General features: G+C 43.9%; 2 long non-coding RNA genes across 2 annotated transcripts in view; one reads left to right on the forward strand and one right to left on the reverse strand.

The window, feature by feature from the left end:
* LOC102557230 (uncharacterized) overlaps window positions 1-5562 on the reverse strand; it is a 30663-nt gene extending 25101 nt beyond the window's left edge. The window contains exon 1 of the long non-coding RNA XR_005502770.2: window positions 5320-5562. This is a non-coding gene — a long non-coding RNA (uncharacterized LOC102557230). The remainder of the gene's footprint in view (window positions 1-5319) is intronic.
* Window positions 2938-6253, forward strand: LOC120101809 (uncharacterized). Its single transcript, XR_005502769.2, has 2 exons — window positions 2938-5586; window positions 5814-6253. It is a non-coding gene; the product is annotated as an uncharacterized LOC120101809 (long non-coding RNA).
* Window positions 6254-7160: the final 907 nt, after the last annotated feature.

The raw sequence follows: 7160 nt of genomic DNA on the forward strand, positions 1-7160 counted from the left end.
GATCATCTCTTCAAACTCATTTTCTCTCGTGAGATGGGATGATATGTAAGAGAGACATCTTAGGATTCTTTTTAATCCTTTCATATTTGATGTGATCAAAAGACTGATTCATTCATACAGGGCTTTCTCTTCATCCGGTTCATTACACTTCCTTCGTTTCTTCTCTACGGTTTCTCAGTTTTACTGTGATCTTTGTTCTGCATGCTTTAAAACTTAATTCCAGGTTATATGGCCAAATTAAATACATTGATATTTTTAACAATGAAAGGGTTGCAGTTCTAGTGTAGTTGGCTCTGAAGGTGTGTGTGTGTGTGTGTGTGTGTGTGTGTGTGTGTGTGTGTGTGTTTCCTTGTTGAGTCAGGTTCCAACAGTGCAGCCCAGATCACCTTAAATTCACAAATACCCTGGTTCTACATCCCCAGGTCTGGACTTAAAAACATGGACCACAGCAACTACCTTGGGGTTCATCGCTAAAACCAGCATGTCCCACATCAGCTAGGAAAGATGTCATCTTTGGACTCGCACAGTCTCATTAGATCTTCACCATGAACCTTGTGTCTGAGGCAGCAGACTGCTTATTGATGTATGCCACAGTGACCTAATAATTGAAATCAAAATAATGGCTCCCTGTTCCTCAGCACAGGGGTTTGTCGGCCATCATTCAACACTGAACATCGAAAGACGTTTATTAGTTCAATTTCAAGTTCCAAGTTTTATCCTCAGAGTAGTTTACAGTGAGTATGTCTTTCTAGTTATCATGAATACTTTTAAGATATGTGGGTCCGTGTAAGCCAGTGCTCTTGGGAGCTGTTCTCAGCTACGGTTCTCCTTGTTTTTTGAGACAGAGTCGCTCTCTTGGACCTGCGGTCTCTGAATCAGCTAGGCTGGCCGGAAAGCCCCAGGGGACTTCCTGTCTAACTCCTTAGTGCTGGGATTACAAACCCTCACTCCTGGCTCTTTATGTGGATTCTGACTTCAAGCTGAGGCGCTCATGCTTCCGTGACAAGCACTTCCCCTACTCTGTTCAGCCCTCATGATCATTGTGAAGGCGACCAGACGCACATGAGGTCTCCTGTACCATGGGCACACAGCTAGCACTTTCCTTCCTCCAACAAGCTCTTCAATGAGATATTTACTAGTGAGCTTCAACAGGCTGACTCACCCAGCAAATTAATAATCAGCAAGGGAGAGAACCAAAGCACTAGTGATTTTCATGCAAATGACAAACCTGAAACAAAAACTCTGGAGAGAGCCAATCAGAGAATGCCAAGAGAAGCCACCAGGGCTTTCTTCCTCAGACCTCACAAATGTGCTTATCCGCTACTCCTACCCTTCCCTTTAAGAGGCTTGACATTTTCCCAGGTTGTAAGTAATTTGGCTAATAAAGCTGTAGGAAAATTGAACTTGTCAGTATGTTAAATGTAATTAATAACAACAGAGTCTGATTAATGCTGCCCGTATGTGCTCAGATGTGGGCCATCCACCGGAACATGGGTGACCTGCCAGGAGAAACATCCCTGGGGAAAACTCTTCCCTAGAAACAAGGAGCTACCGGGAGAGTGAAATGCTCCCCTATCCATGCTGGAATTGTGACTGAACTATTCCTTTTAGAAAGGATGGTGGCAAACCTTGCAGCCTAAGATGTGTGCATCCAAGCAGCCGATGAACGCATTGCCTGATACGAGCCTTCCTGTTACAAGCTGCTGTTTGGAGCCTTTTACAATAAAAGATGTTGAGACACAAAATTAAACTTCCTTTGCTGTGATGGGTGTGTAAGGGCTTTGCATCAGGGCTCGAGCACAGTCAATTTCCTGGTGTTGTCATTTCTCGTGAATTACCGGCATTCTATTAGTATCTCCCACGTGATGGCTGACCACCACCAAGTACTGCAGTTTGCAATTACAGCATTGACTGAGGAAGTTTGATGCAACGTGTGGAGTGAGGGAGGCTTCAAAAGGCAGACACATGTATCCTTTGAGAAGACCAGGGTTCTGCTGTAATTAGATGCTCATTTGACATGGAATGCTGAACAGAAACTCCATAGCTTCCACTGTGGTTGTTAAGGAGATGGCAAGTTTGGTGGTTCATGCTGGCTTTCCAGCCAACAGCTTGATAGACAGAGAAATAGAAACAGAGAGGTGGGGGGAGTGAGGGAGGGTGGGAGAGAGGGAGGGAGGGAGGAGGAAGAAGAGGAGAAGGAAGAGAGGAGGAGTAGGAAAAGGAGAAGCAGAAAGAAGAATATGAAGAAGAAGAAGAGGAGGAGGAGGAGGAGGAAGAGGAAGAGGAAGAGGAAGAAGAAGAAGAAGAAGAAGAAGAAGAAGAAGAAGAAGAAGAAGAAGAAGAAGAAGAAGTTGTTCTTATGTTTAATGTGCTGAGATAAAAAGAATTCAGCAAAGGATTTTCTAGGAAAGTCATTACTTCGAAAATCTGGTATATATACCTTGATAATCATAACAACTAAAATATAGGTCTACCCTAAGTGCAATGAGAGATGAGTGGACAAATGTGGTTGAAGTACACTCAGATAATACTATTCAGTCTTAAACTGAAGGAGATATGGCGGCAAATAATAATAGCAACCTAAAGAAATTGTGGTCAGTGAAATAAACTGACCCTCAGATGTGTGTGGCCATGAGTAGAAGCTATGGATTTATAGTCAAAGAGAAGCATGTTGCCACCAAGGTCTAGTAGAAGTAAGAAGTGGGAAGACACTGAATGACAAGAAAAATATTCTAAGTTAAGATGACTAGGTTTTGGAGACCCACTGTACCACAGCATAGGGATGGCCATTGGTATGGTTTGTATATGCTTGGCCCAGGGGGTGGCACTACTAGGTGTGGCCCTCTTGAAGTAGGTGTGTCACTGTGGGTAAGGGCTATAAAACCCTCACCCTATCTGCTGCAAGTCACTATTCTGCTAGTAACCTTGAGATGAAGATGAAGAAATAGAACTCTCAGCTATGCCACGCCATGCCTGCCTAGATGCTGCCCTGCTCCCACCTTGATGATAATGGATTGAACCTCTGAGCCTCTAAGCCAGCCCCAATTAAATGTTGTCCTTATAAGAGTTGCCTTGGTCATGGTGTCTGTTCACAGCAGTAAAACCGTAAGACAAAAGTTGGTACCAGGAGTGGGGTATTGATGTGAAAGACCTGATCATGCTTTTATTTGGAGGAATGTGGATTTGGGGACTTTGGAAAGCAGTGGAATGCTTTAAGTTGTGCTCAATGGGCTATTTTAGCAGGAATATGGAAGAATTTGATGTTGAGTATGATTTGAACTGTGCAGACTTGGCTCAAAAGATTTCAATGAAGAATTCAGAATGTGGCCTAGAGACTGTTGTTGTGGTACATTGGTGAAGAATGTGGCCATTGTCTGAAGAGTCTATCTAAGGCTAAGGTGAAGAGACTCAGATTAATTGCATTGACAATGAAGTCTCTGAAATGCCCAACATAGACTCTGTTCTCTGGTTAAGTCTCATGAAGAGTATTTTAAACAAGCATAACAAGCTTAGAAAGGAAAAATATAAAATATATGGTTCAAGTATTACAGGGGCACCAGGAAGTGAAATGGAACTGAAGCATATTTTCTAGGAGATGGCAGATTAAGGGACTTGGGGGCAAGATCCTACCTAGTCAAGTTAGCTGGAGCTAAGAAATTAGTGGTGATTAAGAAGAGACCAGCGTCACCGAGGTGAAACCTTCTGGGAAATGTTTTCTGAGAGCACAAAGAAGCTGTGTTCCAGAGATAGCCAAGGTTGTACCTCTGGAAGCAGCTATACTTAGTAATGTGTAATAGTCACCCAGGTGACACTGCTTTTGAGTGTATGAAGAGGTCATGAAGAGCAGCTGAGACTGGGCACAGTGAGAGGCCAGGGACGGCCATTGGTGAGATTGCAGCCTTAGTTACAGTTGATGGCCCAGGGCTAAAGGGGTCATGCAAACGACTTTACTTGGCACCATGAAGAGAGCCTATGAGAAGCTATTGGTGAAGCCTGGTTGCAGCAGAAGACCCCAGAGTATTGGAGATGCCAGGACCATAGGATGATCACTAAGAACAGCAGCAACAATGGAGGAGATCAACCTAAATTTGGAGTCCTACAGAGGGCAGAGCTGGAGAAGTGATGCCAGCCCTTTGGAGGAGCCCAGAAGATCATGTGTGGATTTCAGACACTGAAACAAAAGGTGTAAATAAGTTTAACATTGAAGTTGCCTTGGAGACCCCAAGATGTTTGAGATGCCAGATCCATGGTTTATCTGCTGAGGAAAGCTGCTAACGGAGAGTAGAACGAGCACAGGAGAAAGAAGTTTGTTGAAGTCAACAAGGATGAAAAGGGAGTTGGAGATCTGAAAATCACTCTGACATCACACATGGAGATGCAGAGGTTGGAGTTTGCCCAGCTGGTTTCCTGTCTTGCTTTGAGAATTACAGGTAAGCGATTGGATGGATCTCAGAAGAGACTTTGAACTTTGGACTTTTAACGTTGTTGAGATGCGATCAACTATGGGGACTTTTGAAGTTGGACTAAATATATTTTGCATTTTGCTATGGCACCCATAGACTCATGTGTTTGGACAGACCTATGGGGGCCAGGGAGTGGAATGTGATGGTTTGTATATGCTTGGCCCAGGGAGTAGCACTAGTAGGTGTGGCCTTGTTGGAGTGGGTGTGTCACTGTGGGCATGGGATTAAGACCCTCACCCTAGCTGCTTGGAAGTCAGTATTCTGTTAGCAGCCTTCAGATGAAGATGTAGAACTCTTAGCTCCTCCTGCACCATGCCTGCCTGGATGCTGCCGTGCTCCTGCCTTGATGATAATGGATTGAACCTCTGAACCTGTAAGCCAGCCCCAATGAAGTGTTGTCTTGGTCATGGTGTCTGTTCACAGCAGTAAACCCTAACTAAGACAGTCATTGATAATGCACTTCCAAAATAAAACACTGGAAAAGGGCCACATTACAGGCACCAGAACCTGTTCATAGCCTACAGCACATGCAAAAGACACAGACATAATAGCATGTGTTTGTAATCTCAATCCAGGGAGGCGGGAAAGGTGGATCCTCAGTGCTCTCCAGCCAGACAGCCTGACCTCCTGGGTGAGTTCTGTCAGTGACAAAAGGAATGATGGTCAGAGCCTGAGGAACACAGTACTGGTCCTCCACACTCTGCAAACACATGTATATCTATGTGCATGAACTCCAAGGACACACCTACATGAACCTGCACACACACATACACCTCTCCGTGGTAGATTTCATGCCAAGTGTACTAACCACAACACAATCAAAATTATAGGGAAGGAGAAGAAATCAACCCATTACCTGCCATAGCCTTCCACGAGGGAAGTTTAGAAATACACGTGGAAGAGAGGCGAATGCAGGTATGAAGACTTGACTTTTGGCACGAGGAAGACGGTTGAAACTGTCGGTTTTCCTTCGAATGTACGGCAACATTCTAGGGACACACAGCGTCTGTGGTGAAAATATGGATGCGTGAACCATTAAGCATGGATGGTATTGAGCTTGCCTGACAAACAACAGCTTTATGGCGAACATGCCTTTACCAGATAGAGACAGAAACACATTTAAGTGAGCAAGCTGCAGAGTCATTACAAACGGAAGCTTCCGGCGGCTGGGGGCGGGGGGCGGGGAAAAGGGGGAGCGGGGGTGGGGTGGGGGGCGGGGAAACAACATTCAGAGTGAAAATAGCTGTTTCCAACCGTGCTCATCGTCTGGTCTCTTCCATTTTTCTCCCCGCTCTATACAAATTAAGGAAATGTTAGCTACTTTAATACTAATTTTTAAAACTTTTCCAGGACATGCTCCTCCCCATTTTTCTATGGACTTATCTGATTGACAGCTCAGTTTTTATTATCTACACCCCCACCATGTCTTCGAAGACAGTGGTGCCGTGCAATGAAGGCTAATAACTCGCTCTAAGTCCAAACATCTGTTTCCGGATACTCGGCTCCACAGAGGATGTTTTTGTTTGTGCACCGACACATTGGAGTTAACCACACCGAGCCACTTTCTCAGGCTCTAAGGAGAAATCCTTCCACATGCTGAGTGACTGTCTGCTACATCGTTTTAAATGTGGAAGAAGCAATCCGCGTACATGTTTAGCATCCGTGGATACTAAGGGTCCCAGAACTCACAATCCAGTGAGGAAACAACATTGGGATGTCTCATCCAGGCTTTGTATGTAAGAATGTGTACTGGTCTTTTCTGATATAAAAGAAAAAAATCCATTAAAGAAGGCAATAGTGTTTATAGTTGTTATTAAAAAAAAATAAAAGAAGGGGATGGGGAGATGGTTCATGGGATACAATGCAGCGCTGCAGAGTCTAGAGCTCTAGGACCTGTGGAATGAGGGATGGGTGTGGTGGCTTGGCAGCCATACCAGTTCCTGGGTGGCAGAGGCAGGCGATCCCGGGTCAAGCTGCTTGGCTAATAGCTGAGTCATAGAGCTCTAGGTTTGCTGAGAGACCGTGCCTCAACAGATAAGGAATGGCTATTAAGGGCAACACTAGACTTCCGCTTCCAGCCTATATAGACACATGCCCCCACACATATGTAAATATGCACACAAGTGCCAGACACATGTGCACAGAAAAGATAAAAGATTTGTGCACATTTTTAGAGGCAGTACAGTGAGGGAATTCAGAGTATGGACTCGACCCAAGTCACCTAGGTGGATGATGTCAGGCAACTGGCCTTCCAGCTGTGTGGCTTTGGGAGTTTTACTTAGCTTCTCTGTGCCTTCATTTACTCATAAAGCAGAGATGTTAACATAATTGTTCTGAAGACACAATGAATCACAGTATGTAAGATGATTAGCATAGTACTAATAAGCATATAAGCAAATGTGTTATTAAATTATTGTAATTATATAATTCTCATAGAAGCTCTTAAAATTTAGGTGCTGTCTCTAGGTTTTGAAGAACGGGAATTTTTGAGCCAATGCTTTAAGTTATTTTAAAATTATTTTTTAGACTTAATTGGAAAATAATTTGATTTCTCCTTTTTAAAATCCTTTTAATAATATATAAAATATTAATGCGGCTTTTATTTATCTGATTGTGTTATGAAGAGCTGAAGGCTCAGGAAGTTTCATTCAGAGCCTGTGTACACACACACACACACACACACACACACACACACAC

This window comes from Rattus norvegicus, chromosome 3, assembly GCF_036323735.1.
Source record: "Rattus norvegicus strain BN/NHsdMcwi chromosome 3, GRCr8, whole genome shotgun sequence".
Classification (NCBI taxonomy): Eukaryota; Metazoa; Chordata; class Mammalia; order Rodentia; family Muridae; genus Rattus; species Rattus norvegicus.